Here is a 17,700-nt window from a genome sequence, read left to right as displayed (position 1 = left end):
TTCCAAGCGAACAGGATTCTGGGTTTCTGAACTTTAACAGAAGGCCTGATGGCCGCTCCCTCTTGACACCTTGTTGGAGGCAGCCATGTTTAAATCTGTGCCGTACAGTAGTGATTAGGCCCTTTGTTAGACCCGAGGGTTAAGCTGTTTTAGGGCTGGGAGAAACAAGTGCTCCTGGGGCTGCAAACACAGACGTCCCGGCTGCTTTTAGCATCTCAGAAGCCCAAACCGGCTGTGACCAATATGGAGGCGAAGCTGAGCTTTCTTTGTCTCCAGCAGGGCAGGCGCGGAGGTAAGATGGCCTCGTACATTTATACTGTTTCTTACGTGTAATGGGCGGGGCCGCCTTATAGGAGGAGCTCCCCCCAAAAAGGTGAAACTTCTCTTCGAACGGCTCTTGGAGTTGGAGAGCAGCTAAGAAGCTCTTCCCTTGGGGACACTGAGGCCACCGGAGGAAGGGTCGAGAACTCCGGTGAGAGCGGAGCCATGGGAGAGGGCGAGTAAGAAGCTATTGGCTCTTACCGAAAGAAAATGTTGGAAGCAGGGACTTTTTTTTTTTTTTTAGGATTTCAACTATTTTAAATAAATGATAATTAAGACTTTTAGCACTCTATGTTTTTGCTGCTGATATGAGAGATCCCATAGGAAATAAAAAAAATTTAAAGAGACATAATTCCCTGCCTTGTGTTAATGCTGGGCCAGATATACAGGGACTTTGTCTTAAGTAGTGTTACAAAATAAAAATTCAGGTGAGTAAATTTGAACATCTAGTTGAGTTTATTGAACGATTCATGAATCAGGCCACATCCCAAGTCAAAAGGAGCTCCCCGAAGTTGTACAAAATGGAAAGCTTTTATAGGAAGATGGGGCGATGTGGGAAAGGGGCAAGAAAGTTATTAGCAAAAGAAAGTATTGTTCCAGGCAAGGTCACCTTCCTTTAGGTGGAAGAGCAGGGAGTCTTTTTAAGGTGGATAACTGACCCATATGGATCACCAGGTTTGTCACTGAACACAAAGGGCACCTAGCTTGGGTGCATCAGCCAAACGATTGACCCATGTCTTTCGGTTTGAGCAAATGGATTTTACTATTTGCAGGTACTACGGAGACAGAGATAGTCCACAAAGTTCTGTCTCTAACACAAACTTCAGGACCAATTTATACTGCTAGCGGGCAACCTTTTGGTAGGCTATTCTTGCAATTAAGAAGTGGTCACAGGAACTGAGAAAACCTTTATAAAAATTGTTCAAGCATAACTTAACAGGGGTTTGCTTAACTCCAATTTCCCAGGAACATTTATGATTTTTTTTTGTTCCCACACATCTGCTCAATTGAATAACTTTGGTGGGTTTCTAGGAACAAGGAAGTTCTCAAGGACTCATAAAGCTGAAAAACAAACATGCTGAGAAACAGGATAGTTTATTTAATTTCTCACTGTGGTCCCTGATGAGCTAATCCCTAACTAACATAATTTCATTTTAGGGGGATGGAGAGGGCCCAAGTAACAGTTTACCTCATTGGTGCTAATCAGAAAATTCCTGATATACTGGTTAATGATGAAGTTTTGGGGTGATGGTGGGGTCTGGACCCGAGGGCCAAGAAAGAATTCTTGAAGACATCTTTGGTGCAAAAAAGTGATTTTATTAAAGCATGGGACAGGACCCATGGGCACAAAGAGCTGTACAGGGGTTGTGACAAGTAACTCATTATATAACCTCAGGTTGGGAGGAGGTCAGGGATAGAGTATGTCTCTAAGGGATTTTGGAAGCAAGGTTTCCAGGACCTTGAGGGGCTAACTGTTGCTAGGGAAACATCATTTATCACTGTTTAATAAAACCTAAGTCATGAGACCCTTCAGATGCATATCGGGGACCATAAACTTGGAGCATGATTGCCAGCATATATCCTGGGTCAGTTGAGATAAAGGAAGTGGACAATGTTAAGCCGGGATCTCTTTTGCCCCCAGAAAAGAGTCATCCTTGAGGCAGCTGAGCTCATAGAGGGAGGTCACTCTGCCTGTCTCAAGGACTTGTCAACGGGCTGTAAGCAGAAAGGGAATTTAATTTTTCATTCGCCTTAGTTTCCCCCATTACCATGGCAAGCACTTAAACCCCTTCCTTTGTTCTTGGGTGAACCAGGAGTGTCCAAGGAATATTTCCTTTGTTCTTGGGTGAACCAGGAGTGTCCAAGGAATATCACACAGATCCCACCTAGGGTGGGGGTGGGGGTGGGGGTGCTAGCTTGTACTTTATCCTTCAGCCTGCCTCATGCTCCTTCATCAATTAAGACTTACGTTTCTACGGGAGGTTGAAACTACAATTAAGTTAGGTAGTAGTAAGCCCTGGTTTGGAGGCTTAGATAAATGACACGATTTGGGACTTGTGGTTTTCTTTCTAACAGTGGCCTGCCCCGGATGCTGACCTGAGACAAGGATGTGAGTGTGGGCAGTTTTTTTGGCAGGTAGGGGCTAGGGAAGTGACAAAGGAGGAGTGGAACCCAATACAGAGTGTATCAACGAGGGGATTATCCCTGTGAACAATGGGAGCTCAGTGCTGTGGGGAACTCTGGAAGACAGTGTAGATACAAGTTGTCTCGTTCAAGGGCCACTGAAGCTGAGATATTTGTACATCATTTCTCAGTCCTCATTTTTGGGTGCTACTACAAGGGCCTTAAAACTGTAGCACTTCTAGCCTGTCTCATGGGCAAGGTCTCAGGCAGATTCTGTAGGAACTGTATGCAGAATGTGTAGGCAGAGTTTCTGTTAGGCCCCATTTACTAATCATCTTCTTCTTCTTCTTAAGTTTATTTATTTACTTTGAGAGAGAGAGAGTGCAAGCAAGAGAGAGGCAGAGAGAGAGAATCCCAAGCAGGCTCTGCACTGCCAGTGCAGAGACCGATGTGGGATTTGAACTCACGAACTGCAGGATCATGACTTGAGCTGAAGTCAGACACTTAACAGACTAAGCCACCCAGGTACCTCTTCTTTTCTTTTTAATGTTTATTTATTTATTTATTTTGAGAGAGAAAGAGAGAGAGAGAGAGAACCAAGCAGAGAGAGAGGAGAGAAAATCCCAACAGACCCTGTGCTGTCAGCATGGAGCCCAATCTCAGATTATGACCTGAGCTGAAATCCAGAATCAGACTGGTTAGCCGACTGAGCCACCCAGGCACCCCTGTTTACTCAGGTTCTATATTTTGCCTGTGAATAAGCCAAAGAGGCTATGTTCCCACTTCAAGGGGGAAGCAAGAAAGCTAATCATTCTCTGAGTTTTGTCCTGTGCCCCAAACACCTGATGATATCCAATAAGAGCCAGATCCCAAACATGTTCCAGGACATAGCTTCAAACAAACCTCTGCTGACCCTGGCATCAACACCCCCTACCATTGGTGATTTTCAGAATAACACCTATTGTTCATCAAACTCTTGCCTTTGATTGGACCCTACCCTGGATTCCTGAAAGAAACTGAGTACTCTAAACCCCTTTCCAATATAAACACTTAACCACAAGTGATGATGAGACTCATTCTCTTTTCCTTCCTGAGTCTCCCAGACACTCTGTCTCCTATTCTCTGTCACTCACACTTTTCAGTAAACTCTGTCTTCACTTTCTCCAGCTCTCATTAGATTTCTCTCCTGCATAAAGCCAAGGACCCTCTTGGCTGGTCCTGTGGAACCGTCCTGAGTCCTCAGACCCAGCCTGCCTGCATCATACTGACAGCATTCATTTCATAGCACCCAAAGCAGTGCTCTACCTATCATAGACATTGGAATCTTTAGGAATGGTTACCTTGTCTTATGAAAATAGCTTTTTAAAAAAACATAATTCCAATTGGTCATCATACTAACTGGTGTAACAGCTGACCCCCAAAATGGCTACCTGTTGCCATTAACACCTTTGTGTAGTCCCCTTCCACATTGGACCAGGGCTGGTCTAGGAGGCTAATAAAATACAGTAGAAGTGATGGCACACCACTGCTAAGATTAAGTTATAAATGATACCTCTTCTGTCTTCAAGGTGTGCTCACTCGCTCTCTTCTCTCTCTCTCTCTCCCTCTCTTGCTCTCTCTCAAATAATTTACTCTGGGAGAAGTTAGTTGTCATGTCATGAGGACGCTGACACAGCCTATGTAGAGGCCCAGGTAGCAAGGAGCTGAAATCTGCCAACAGCCAGGGAGGAACTGATACCCTCCCCATCCAAGTGGGTCATCTTGGGAGCAGATCCTGCAGCCCTGGTCAAACCTTGACATGCTGCAGGCCTTGCCAATAACAGATTGACTGCAACTGCATGAGAGACTCAGCACTCTAACCAGCAGCTCCCGTATTGTTGACTTTCAGAAACCGTGTGAGATACTAAATGTTTGTTTTAAGCTGTTGAGTTTGGGAGTAATTTGTCATACAGCAATAGATAACTGATGCTGTGGTAAAAATACTATAATTGATGTCTTTGGATTTCTTAAAGACGTCCTTAAACTTGTGAGATTTTTCTTTCAGATCAGAGAGGATTATTAGCATTTTCCTCTTGTCCTGCATGATGGAACAATCATTGCTCTGCTGGAGCCAAGTTAGTGGAAGAAAGACTCTTGGAATAAGATTGCAAATTTAGATACAAAACTATTTCATGTCCTACAGGGCAATAAAAACCAAACCTTTAAGGTTATCTTTTCTGTAAAAAATCAATTTGCATCTGTAATAGACTAATAGATGAAATGCATCAATTTTTTGCAAGTGAATACCTAGCTATGCATATGCATAGTCTGAGTCCTAATTAGTAAAAAGCCAATCACACCTGTATTACACTAGAGTAGTAGGATCTCAAACTGGTGCAATTTTATTTTTTTTTTTTAATTTTTTAAAACATTTTTATTTATTTTTGAGAGAGAGAGAGAGAGAGAGAGAGACAGAACATGAGCGGGGGATGGGCAGAGAGAGAGGGAGACACAGAATCCGAAGCGGGCTCCAGGCCCTGAGCTGTCAGCACAAAGCCCAACATAGGGCTCAAACCCACCAACTGTGAGATCATGACGTGAGCCAAAGTCAGACGCTTAACCTACTGAGCCACCCAGGCACCCTCAAACTGTGCAATTTTAATCCCCAGGGTACATTTGGCAATGTCTGGAGACAGTTTTGGTTGTCACCATCTGGGGGGGGTGGGAGGGGAAGGATGGGCAGAATGCAACTAGCACATGGTGGGTAAAAGCCAGGGATGGATGCCCCCAACCATTCTACAATGCAGAAGACAACCTTCCACAACAAAGGATTATCTGGCCAAAAATGTGAACAGTGCTGAACTTAGAAAACCTTCACTAGAATGGCTTATTAGACCTTGGGTCAACTTTTATTTAAAAAAAAATTTTTTTTTTAATGTTTATTTTTTAGAGAGAGAGAGACAGAGAGCGTGAGTGAGCATGAGTTGGGAAGGGGCAGAGAGAGATGCGGACACAGAATCCAAAGCAGGCTCCAGGCTCTGAGCTGTTAGCACAGAGCCTGACATGGGACTCCAACTCACCAGCAGTGAGATCATGACCTGAGCCGAATTCAGACGCTTAACTGACGGAGCCAGCCAGGTGTCCCAACCTTGGGTGGGTTTTTGGACCATGCTCTGGTATGACTTTGAAGAGTCACACAGGATGACATAGTAATGTTTCCTTATTTCCTAGTTTTTTAAAATAACTTTTCTTAATGCAAAATTGGCAAAATACTGAGAACTTAAATCTTGATAATGAGTACATAGTGATTAATCTTTTCTCTCTGTTTTTGTAAATATTTTTGTGAAAAAAAGAAAAAACTGTAAATTCTTATCTTTAGCTTATGGTCAGTGCCATGTATGAGGGACCATGACTGAAGATCATGTTTAGATATAATGTTTAAATCTAAAGATGTTCTTCTTTTACAACTTGGCCCCTATACTCTGCCTTTCTCTTAAGTACAGTGCTTCTGAATTCTAGCTAAATCTTAAAGTCACTCAGAAACTTAAAAAATACCAATGATTAGGATCCATTCCCAGCAATCCTCATTTGCTTTTCCTGGGGCAAAGTTCTATTTTTCTTTCTTTTCAAGTTTACTAGATGTGGGAAATTATGGACTCACAACCTAAATCAATTAAGGAACCTTAAATTTGATTTGAGTTGGGCTGGCTAATACCTGGCAAGATGAATGAGAGTCCACACTGCAGGTGGGCATACCAACCTTATGCTTCTGCCTCCACAAATAACTTTTTAGGGATAATGACCAGCAAGCTGTCATAGATAACAAGTCATGCAAGGGAACAGAACCACATGAGCGAGACCTAGCAGAAAGAGTAGAGGGGTGCCTGGGTGGCTCAGTCGGTTAAGCATCTGAATTCAGCTCAGGTCATTATCTCACGGTCCGTGGGTTCAAACCTGTATTGGACTGTGTGCTGACAGCTCAGAGCCTGGAGTCTGCTTTGGATTCTGTGTATCCCTCTCTCTGCACGTCTCCTGCTTATGCTCTGTCTCTCTCTCGCTCTCAAAAATGAATAAACATTAAAAAAAAAAACAACCCAGTAGACAGTATGGTTGACCCTTGAACAGAGTATGTTTGACCGCATGGTCCACTGATCTGTGGATTTTTTTTCCGATAAACACAGTGAAGTACTGCAAATGTATTTTCTCTTCGTTATAATTGTCGTAATAACATTTTCTTTTCTCTAGCTTACTTTATTCTAAAAATATAGTATATAATACATATACAAAATATGTGTTGTTTGACTGTTTATGTTATTGTTAAGGCTTTCAGTCAATGGTATACCATTAGTAGTTAAGTTTTGGGGAATTAAGTTATATCCAGATTTTCAACTCTGATGGGGGGGTCAGCACCCCTAACACCCCCATATTGTTCAAGGGTCAACTGTGTAAGCAGATCCATCTAAACAGAGTAGTTTTGGACTATCGATGTTGCTTTAGTTTAGCATGAGACAGATTGTAGCAGGGGAGGGGCAGAAAGAGGGAGACACAGAATCCAGAGCAGGCTCCAGGCTCTGAGCTGTCAGCACAGAGATCAACACCAGGCTTGAACTCACAAACCATAAGATCATGACCTGAGCCAAGTTGGATGCTTAACCAACTGAGCCATGTAGATATCACCATAAGAGAAGATTTGATGAAAGTAAAAAACAAAACCGTAGAACCTTCCAGAGAAAAAAAAGGGCTTTCAAAGGAGCAACCATTTCACCAAGAAAAAGCAAAGAGATAAGCAATTGGATATCATTTTAAAGTGAAAGAAAAATAGAATGCAGATAACATCACTAGACAACAGGAATGAAAAGGCCAAGAGCTAAGAATGAATGATCCCATTGTATGTAAAGCATAGTGAAACCAAAAGTTATTTTGTACAAAGAAAATATCAACAGAGAAATTTATAACAATAGTATATATCCCAGAAGAAACATATATGTTGATGAGAAAAAATGATTTCAATGATAACAGAATTCTATGAATTTCATTTTGATTTTGTTTCTTCCTAGGACTTACACAAAATAAACATGCATCAGGATCCTCAAAGACAAGAAAAGATTGAGAAAACGTGGAAGATGGCAAAGGCTAAGGAGAAATAACAACTGAATGTAAAGCGGATCCTGGATCAGAAAAAAAGACATTAGTGGGAAAATGGCAGAATTTCCATTAAGATCTGCAGCTCAGTTTATAATGTTGTACCACCATGAAGTTCCTGTTCTCAAAATATCTACAATTAGTTATGTGGTTCCCTTTAGAGCAAGAGGGCTTGTGAGATGTTATAAAGACTGTACATGGCCTATTGTTGTACCTCTTCTATAATATGAAAGTGAGTTGACAGTGAGTATTCTTGTTATGTTTATATTCTTTGTTTTTGTTTTGTTTTGCTTTATTTATTTATTCATTCATTCATTCATTCATTCATTTCTCTGGCAGACTCCTTCAGAGACAATCACATTCACACATTCAATGAAGACTTGAGACAAGGATCCTACCGCACATCCTAGGCTCCCCTTGCCACCTCTTCAGACTGGTATGGAGGGAATGTGGCTGGTAGGTTGGGGGCAGGGATATGAAGGTCCAAGTCCCTAAGTGATAGTGTCTATTGTAAATAGACACTCATAGGTATTGTGAGACCAGTACCTCCTTCAGACATTGAAAAAGGACCCCAATCCTGGCCTCAAACTCCAGGGGTTACCGACTCTTTGAGCACATTCCTAGAAATAGTGAAACCACCCCACCTCTTTTAGCTGTACTTGGGACTGGTCATGGAGAGTGCTATCTCCTGACTTGGGCACCTTGGTGGGCCAGCACCTCCACAGGGCCAATTCTAAAACTTCTACCGAGGGGGGCCACGCCTCTTAGAGCACTTTCCTGGAAATGCTGCACCTGCCCTGTCTTATATCACCAATTCCTTACCCCAATTCCTTTCAGATAACTGGACCTGGCTATTGAGGGTGCTACCTCCTGAGTTGGATGTAAATATGGGTGGGCTAGCAGGCACCTTACTTCTTCCACAGGAGCAAATCTTCCAAGAGGCCTTCCTGGAGCCAGGGCTCTTTCCAAAGTAGTTGTCCTCCTGGGAGAGTCTTGCCCCATGTGACAGGGACTGGCTGGACTTTCCTTTAAAAGATAGGTCAGCTATCTGGTGCCATTCTCCCTTTGCCCTGAATGTACGAACTAATGGAGGGGGCCACAGGAGGCCTTGGTCTGAATTCCTTGAGAACCTCTCCAAACAGGAAGGCATAGTTCTGTAAACTTAAAAGGCAGTTCCTGAAAAATAGAGTGTTTGTCTTCCTGGAAGACAGAAGATGCTCCAGGTGCTTTCTGGTTTTCCAAGAGTTCTCTGGTTTTTATCACAGACATGCCTTTTCCTTCCCCAGGCACACTCTGCCAGATAAGATTCTCAGGGCTTACCTTTCCCCAGAGTACAAGGTGCTGTCTGTCACTAAGGGTTCCTGATGGAAGACCCTACATAGTGTCCCTCTCCCACTTGCCTATTATCAACCTCTTCACTTAAAAAAATCCTCCTCAGCTTTCTGCCTGTACAAGAGTTTTCTTCCTCTTGGAGAGAAGTGGGAAAGCCATGATATTGGACAGTATTTAGTGGAGGAAGAATTGAAGACTATATGGAACCAGTTGAGAATTTATCTTCCATCTTCTCCAGTGACCTGGTTTCAAAAATTAGGCAAGGTAGGACCTGCTTTTCTCAGGTGTGATATGACCAGGATTTTGCTTTGCCAAGTCCCATTGATGGCTTTTGATGGTTAGTTTGGATTAAGAGGCAGGGCTTTATGGAGACAAGATAGTTAAAATTGTAGTGAGGACAAAGTATGAGTTGAAGTTTCCCCACCTGAGTTGGTTTCTGGGCAATGACAGCCTGGTGTGCTTCATGGAAAGATACAGTATGGATAGCTTGCCTAACAGCCTGATGTCCGCACTTTGATTCTAGCTGAGATGGACTCCTAGCTGAGATCTATACCGCTATTGGACATGTGGGCTACTGACTTCAAAAAATTGTGTCGGGGGTTGTGCGCCCTGACAATGGTGGTTGGGGGATGAAGTGGTTATAACCACTGTGGAAAGGAACACAATGGGAAAGAAATGTTTTCTTCCTGGCTCTGTGGCTTTTGCAAAGAGTTACCTGAAAGGCTTTCCAGGTTCTGCCCCTTCCCTGTGTTGGAGCTTCCATTATGGCAGCACTCCACCTCTATGTTTGTAAAAAATCATCATACACTTAAAGGAGTAGCAGTGTGCTTTGTTTGAGTGAATTATGTTTGAATGAAATTCTGAGTGAAAGACAGTTTACTGATACAGGGGAAGTACAAATATAAAGTCAGTCATAAGTGAAAGACACAGAAAAGCAGTGGTCAACTGGACAGGGAATGGAATCTCTTTTATGAGTTTACAAACAAGAAAATAAACCAAGGAAATGAGAAAAAGATGCTCACAACTGAAAACAACAAAAGAAATGGCCTGAGCAGACAGGTTTAAGAACAAGTGGACGTAGCAGAAGGAAAAGTGAACTCCCTGGAATATAACATGGACCACAGAGGAGGAGAGAAAGGGCAATAATGCTTCCCATAGGTCTTCCAGAATCCAGGCTCTTTCTTCAGTGGCTATCCTCCTGACATATTCTTGACCTCAGTGTCAGGAACAGCCAGCCTCCCTTTGACAAAGCTGGCAAGTCCTGTGGAGCTCCTGTCCCTCTGCCTCGTATCTGTCGCCTCAGAGGAGGGCTTGGTCTGAATTCCTGTAGTCTGGGGCATCTAGTCTCCTGATACCTTTCTTATTCTCTAGTCCCAAGACCAGTGCCCCTGGAAACAATAGCTTGGCCTACCTGAAGGCTGAGGTCCAGAGAAGGGAACGGGATTTGCCTGTCCAGTGGGTTTCCCAATCCCTATGTGGCCACCTAGTGTGGCCACATTTATTTAGCAAGTCTTTCATGGCCCTTTGTCTTTACAAGGATTTTTCCTCCTCCTGGAGGGAAAGTCTCGAACTGTGATGGGAGACAGTATTTTGTGGAGGAGGAAAAGTAGGCCTGGTTGGTACCTTTGATGTCCTCTCCAGACCCCGGTTGACAGACTGGGCCTGGTTGGAGCCGCTTGTTTCAGTCAGGAATACAGTCCAGTGTGGCGGTTGGCTGTGTCTGGGGGTGCAGTGTTTGGGGTGAGAGACAGTGGTTTTTGAAGAGAGAAAGAATCCAACACCATACAAAGAATGACGTATGTTTGGAGATTGGCCTGCCTGACTTTGTTTTGGGGCAAGACACTATGTGTGAGTCTTAGAGCTGACTCTGGTTCAGGAGAGCTTGAGGGTAAGGTGCCTGCCTGGAGTGTGGACTTGGATCGGGGCTGTGTCTGAGTCTCAGTTCAGGCATACACCACTAGAGGCCACCACTGACTGGAATCCTGCATGTCGGGACATCAGCACCTCCATGGTGCTGATACCCACAAAAGGCTTCTAGCAGTTCTCTAGAGAACCCTGAGGAAAAAGAAGCGGTTTCTTCTAGTCCCCAGTGATTTTTCACTCATAGTTTCCTCAGAGGCTTTCTGGGTTCCATCCCCTCCAGTGTTTGAGGTTCTGGTGACAGCAGCAAACCACCTCCAAGGACATCTGCCAAATGTTGTCAGACACCAAATGGAAAGGCAGTGCATTTTGTTTGATGTGAATTATTCTCAAAGACAGTTCCTTGGTAGGGGCAGGGGAGGTAGGGACATAGATTCAGTCACAGAAGAGAAATGCTCAGGCTGGACAGGAAATGAAATCTCTTCTAGGAGTTCAATAACAACACAAAAACCAGGAGAAAAGAAAAAAAAAAGTTTTGCCCATGACATACAAAAAATATAAGTGATGACCTCAGCAGAATAGTGTCAGAAGGAAAAATGAACCCGCTGGAATATAACACGTCCCCTATAGGAGGAGGAGAGAATAATGGAAATTGCTGAGGAGCAAACACAGGCACAGAGAACAGAAAGATCAAGTTGAATAGGTGTAGAATTGGGATCCAGCAAGGGAAGATGGAGGAAGAAAGTGTATGTCTGAGGCAGTATTTGGATACTGCAAGACTGACAGTGACCCCAAGCCATGCTTGGGCAGCAAGAAGAAGCCCCGGAAGGCTCACAATTAAGAATTTCATATCCAGGACCACAAGAAGAAACATGGCTGGTGCCAACCCCAAATCAGACAAGATTGCAGTGGGTGGGGGAAAAAAAAGAAAAGAAAAAAAAAAGAAAAGAAAAGCACATTCCAAGTAGCAACGCTCCTCTGGAAAACACCCCTCCCACCTCCACTTCTACTCCCCCAAACTCAAACGGGGACCGGCTTCCCAGTAAGGAGTGGAAGCCAGAAGATGAAATGCTGGAAGTGGATCAGTGGTAAATTTGCCATCAAGTCAGCCACGGAGTGGATCATACCCTCCTAATGTGACTTGCCTCCTGTGGATCATGGCACAATGGTTAGGTGAGATAGATGAATTTTGGGAAGGGGGGTGAGGTGGGGCCTTAAAGAGTGAAGAGCACCTTCTTTGACCTCTTTCCTCAAAGTCTGAAAGGCATTCCTGAGCAGGTCTTTTTGTATTCTTGTGTTTGGAAAGGTGCCTTTTAGGATGGAGAGGGGCTTCCTACAACTGCTGGTCTGAAGCCATCGCCAGGTCAGGCACACCTTAAGAAAACGGAGGACAAACGAGGAGGAAAAAAATCACACTCAACTACACAGCCAAACACAGCAAAAACAGCTACAAGGTCACTAGGAAGAATGGGGACTGTAAGCATCCTTAGGCCTAGATGACAAGTCCCATCCCTCCACCCACACTGGGCAGCTCATTGGCTTCCGGCTGGCTCTGGCTCCAGTAACTGAAGCCTGCGAGGGAGCAAATTGGCCCGGAAGCACACAGGGGCAGTCCCATCTCAGGGTCAGAGGGCAGACCCCTTCCAGAATCATCCCAGGCACATTCGCAAGGGAAGGGATACCAACGCTACTGTTCTCATCCTGCTTGGTCAGTCTAGCTTGGCCCTCCCTCGCTCCCTCTCTTCTTTCCTCCCTCCCTCCCTTCTTTCCATCCGCTGGACCTACTAGAAGACAGAGGACAGCCACAGCCTGTGTCTCAGCCTGTCCAACACTACCGCCAGAGGGCGCCCCCGCCCCCCTACAGTTTCCGCCCTTCGTTTAGGAATGGTGGTGGTTCCGGGTGAAGCTGGCAATATCTGTTGCCCGCACTTGTGCAGTTGGAGGGCGGGCCTCAACCCCGAGTTGCTGGGCTCCTGGAGCGTTGTGGGCGGTGGGGAGGGGGTGAAAGAGGAGGGTGTAACCCGGGAAGTGGGGAGGGTGAGCCTGCTTTACTCTCCTCGGTTCCCCTAGATCATGGGCCTCTGGATCACAGCCGTGGCCGCCACTACGGCCATGCCGGCCAGATTTGATGGCCAGATGCAGACACTACAGACTGCATACACTATGGACCGAAATCCAAATGGAGCGGGTAGGAATGGGATCTGATGTAAGGCCAGGTGGGGTGGGGATGATATCTGGTGAGTGAGGTAATAAAGATCCCATAGCCTTGTCACCTGAAAATCCATTTTCCCTGAGACCTAGATGTGGGTGGAGGAGTCCCATGCCCTGGCACCACACATCGGAGCTTCTGCCTCTCCCAGTGCCTTTCAGGAATCCCTTTCTGCAGGTCTGCAACCCCACTGCCCCCCACCCCCCGGAAAAACACCCTCTTCCCTAGTGTACATAGGCCCAGCTGTGGAGGGGCTCCCTCCCTGGTGGGGCACACCAGTTGCTTAGCACCTGCCTCCTTGGACAGGGGGGATGGTGCTTCCCAGAAGCATTCCAGGACCCAGGGCTCTTTCCTCAGTGGCTGGCCGCTGACGGATTCTTGACCCCCCTCTGTCAAGGACGGTCAGCCTCCCCTTGACAAAGCAAATAAGTCCTGTGGTGCATCTGCAGACTCAGGGGAGGGCCTGAGTTACTTCTGGCCCTGGTGTCTAGTCTCCTGATGACTTTATTGTCCCCTCGTGTATTTCTCCTAAGATGAGTGCCATAGAAAGCAGGAAAGCACAGCTTGGGCCTGCATGAATGCTGAGGTCCACAGAAGAGGGTGGGATTTGCCTGCCCAGTGAGTTCCCATGGCCTACCTGCTGTGGCCATATTCATTTGGCAAGTCTTTCATGGCCTTCTGTCTTCACAGAGATTTTTCCTTGCAAGTTATTACACATGCTGTTTATTTTTCACTTGATTTTTGTTTTTCTTACATGTGCTTTCCTTCTCCATGTATGTTTTCCCTGATAGAGATGTTCATGGGCCTTTTATTTTCATTGATTGATGGCAGCCCATGGCAGTGAGAGAGCATTGGTGAATTCAGACCCTTCCCAATGCCCCTTTTCCTCCGACCTAGTATATACATAGGCATTTGGTAAGTCTTGGTTTGTCCACATTTTAGTGGAGTTTCTTTCTCTGTAGGAAATAGTAAACCTTTATTTTACATATTATCTGCTGGGGGAAGAATTAAGCTTAGATAGAATTAGATTCCATTTATAGTTGATCTTGAAAGATGTATTTTTAAAACAAAGCAAGGTAGAAGGTATTGGTTCTAGCCATTAGGTGAGCAGAACTTGCACTAAGAGAATATCAGGGCATAGGTATTAACTATTTTTTAACATAGAATTTTATTTTCACTTTTTTTTAACGTTTATTTATTAATGAGAGACAGACACAGAGCCTGAGCAGGGGAGGGGTAGAGAGAGGGGGAGACATAGAATCTGAAGTAGGCTCCAGGCTCTGAGCTGTCAGCACAGAGCCCGACACAGGGCTCAAGCTCACAAACTGTGAGATCATGACCTGAGCCAAAGTTAATTGCTTAAACAACTAAGCCACCCAGGCGCCCCCTATTTCACTTTTTAAAGTTTATTTATTTATTTTGAGAGAGACAGAAACAGCACAAGTGGGGAAGGGGCAGAGAGAGAGAGAGGGAGAGAGAATCCCAAGCAGGCTCTATGCTGGCAGCATAGAGCCCAACATGGGGCTTGAACTCACGAAACTGTGAGATCATGACCTGAGCCAAAACCAAGTCAGAGGCTTGCCCAATTGAGCCACCCAGGCACTCCTGTAACAGAGGACTTTAGATTAAGAGAATATAGTAATGAGAACTGTGTTGAAGCCTTTGAAATTTAACTGTGTCAATTTGTGTCAGATGAAACTCTTATGTGCCTTTGGGAGATAGCACAACTTGATGGTTAATAGTCTGACTCTGGAATTTTATTCTGGGTCTTAATTCTAACTTGGTCATTTGCCATCTGTGGGCACTTGGGCCATTCACTGAAATTCTCTGTAGAACTGTTTTGTCATTTCTAGAATGGTGGTTTGGTAGTAAAGTGTTCAAGTTTACCTAGAAAGAGGTATTTTTTTTTCTCCTTAGCTCCTACTTATTTTTACCTCTTTGGAATATTTTGCCTGGTAAATGTCTTTGTTTACGAGCGGCTCTGTGTTAGGCAGGGATTAACAAGGTTATTTGGAGTACAGGCCTTAGGCCAAGCCAAATAATAACAACTAATTTACATAGAGGCTTTGGGTCACACTAACAATGTGATTCAGGGTCTAGGCTTTTGGTCACATAACTGTCAACATCCAGAGGGGCTGTAAACATAGGCAATATTTTTATTTAGTAGGCAACATACAGACAATCATCCATGGAGTTTTAAGAAAGACTCTGATACCAATGCTCAAGTGAGCTTCTTTATATTTTTTAATTAATTTATTTAATTCAAATTAGTTAACATACAGTGTAATATTGGTTTCAGGAGTAGAACCCAGTGATTCATCACTTCCATATAACACCCAGTGCTCATCCCAACAAGTGCCCTCTTTAATGCCCACTGCCCATTTAGCCCTACCCCCTACCCACCTCCCCTCCAGCAACCCTCAGTTTGTTGCTATAATTAAGAGTGTCTTATGGTTTGCCTCCCTCTCTGTTTTTATCTTATTTTTCCTTCCCTTCCCCTGTGTTCATCTGTTGTGTTTCTTAAATTCCACATGTGAGTGAAATCATATGATATTTGTCTTTCTCTGACTGACTTATTTCGCTTAGCATACATAATACATTATAGTTCCGTCCATGTTGTTGCAAATGCCAAGATTTCATTCTTTTTGATGGCCGAGTAATATTCCATTGTATATATCTACCACATCTTTTTTATCCATTTGTCAGTCAATGGACATTTGGGCTTTTTCCATAATTTGGCTATTGTTGATAATAACACCGCTAAAAACATTAGGGTGCATGTGCCCCTTCGAATCAGCAATTTTTTAAGTCTTTTGGATAGATACCTAGTAATGCAATTGCTGGGTTGTAGAGTAGTTCTATTTTTAACTTTTTGAGGACTCTCCACACTGTTTTCCAGAGTGGCTGCACCAGTTTGCATTCCCACCAAAAGCATAATAGGGTTCCCCTTTCTCCACATCCTCACCAATAGCTATTGTTTCCTGAGTTGTTAATTTTAGCCATTCTGACCAGTATGAGGTGGTATCTCATTGTGGTTGTGATTTGTATTCCCTGATGATGAGTGATGTTGACCATCATTTCATGTATCTGTTAGCCCTCTGGATGTCTTCTTTGGAAAAGTGTTCATGTGTTCTGCCCATTTCTTCACTGGATTATTTGGGGTTTTTTTTGAGTGTTGAGTTTGATAATTCTAAATTTCTTCTTTAATTTCCTGGTTAACCCATTCATTCTTTAGTAGGATGTTCTTTAACCTCCAAGTATTTGGGGGCTTTCCGAATTTTTTTCTTATAGTTGATTTGTTTCATAGCATCTGAAAATGCTACGAAAATAGCATTTTGTTATCTGAAAATATGCATGGTATAATCTTGATCTTTTTGTACCTGTTGAGGGCTGATATGTGACCCAGTATGTGATCTATTCTGGAGAATGTTCCATATGCATTCAAGAAGAATGTGTATTCTGCTCCCTTAGGATGAAATGTTCTGAATATATCTGTTAAGTCCATCTGGTCCAGTGTGTCATTCAAAGCCATTGTTTCCTTGTTGATTTTCTGCTTAGATGATCTGTCCATTGTTGTAAGTGGGGTATTAAAATCTCCTATTATGGTATTATTATCAATGAGTTTTCTTTATGTTTGTGATTAATTGATTCACATATTTGGGTGTTCCAAGTTGGGGCATAAATATTTACAATTGTTAGGTCTTCTTGATGGAAAGACCCCTTAATTAAGATAAAATGCCCTTCTTCATCTCTTGTTACAGTCTATGTTTTTAAATCTAGTTTGTCTGATATAGTATGGCTATTCTAGCCTTCTTTTCATCTCCATTAGCATGAAAGATGGTTCTCTATCCCTTCACTTTCAATCTGTAGGTGACTTTAAGTCTAAAATGAGTCTCTTGTAGGGGCGCCTGGTGGCTCAATCGTTAAGCGTCCAACTTTGGCTCAGGTCATGATCTCAAGGTTTGTGAGTTCGAACCCTACATCAGGCTCTGTGCTGACCAGTCAGAGCCTGGAGCCTGCTTTGGATTCTGTGTCTCCCTCTCTCTCTGCCCTTCCCCTGCTAATGCTCTGTCTCTCAAAAATAAATAAACATTAAATAAATAAATAAAATGAGTCTCTTGTAGGCAACATATAGATGAATCTTGTTGTTTTTTTTATCCATTCTGACACCATATGTCTTTTGATTGGAACATTTAGTCTATTTACATTCAGAATGATTACCGAAAGACATGAATTTAGTGCCAGTGTGTTACCTGTAGAGTTGGTGTGTCTGGTAATGTTCTCTGGTTCTTTGTAGTCTTTGTTGCTTTGGTCTTTTTTTTTTTTTTTTTTTTCCACTCAGAGAGACAACCCCCCCCCCCCCTTAAATTTCTTGTGGGGCTGGTTTAGTGGTTTAGTGGTTGACTGGCTTAGTGGTCACAAACTCCTTTAGTTTTGTTTGTCTGGGAAACTCTCCTATACTGAATGACAGCCTTGCTGGATAAAGAATTCTTGGCTGTGTATTTTTCCTATTCAGCACATTGAGTATTTCCTGCCATTCCCTTCTGGCCTGCCAAGTTTCAGTGGACAGGTCTGCTGTTAACCTTATTATGTTCCATTCTTGTAGGTTAAGCACCTTTTGTCCCTAGCTGTTTTCAGAATTCTCTCTTTATTTTTGTATTTTGCAAGTTTCACTATGATATGTCATGGTGTTGAATTGTTTTTGTTGATTTTGAGGGGAGTTCTCTGTGCCT

The 17,700-nt window shown here is 43.6% G+C and overlaps 1 long non-coding RNA gene across 4 annotated transcripts in view; it reads left to right on the top strand.

Moving 5' to 3' along the window:
* Window positions 1-204: 204 nt before the first annotated feature.
* Window positions 205-17,700, top strand: part of LOC102955780 — a 30,328-nt gene continuing 12,832 nt past the window's right edge. For 2 of the 4 annotated variants that reach the window (XR_006211799.1, XR_006211797.1), the window contains exons 1-5: window positions 205-292; window positions 7,482-7,809; window positions 7,906-8,002; window positions 12,065-12,234; window positions 12,829-12,946. This is a non-coding gene — a long non-coding RNA (uncharacterized LOC102955780). The remainder of the gene's footprint in view (window positions 293-7,481; window positions 7,810-7,905; window positions 8,003-12,064; window positions 12,235-12,828; window positions 12,947-17,700) is intronic. The other 2 variants (XR_006211798.1, XR_446934.3) reach the window with 2 other exon arrangements.

Source organism: Panthera tigris, chromosome E2 (assembly GCF_018350195.1).
Source record: "Panthera tigris isolate Pti1 chromosome E2, P.tigris_Pti1_mat1.1, whole genome shotgun sequence".
NCBI classification, from domain to species: Eukaryota; Metazoa; Chordata; class Mammalia; order Carnivora; family Felidae; genus Panthera; species Panthera tigris.
The sequence above is the reverse complement of the archived record's forward strand: the minus strand, read 5'-3'. Positions and strand labels throughout refer to the sequence as shown.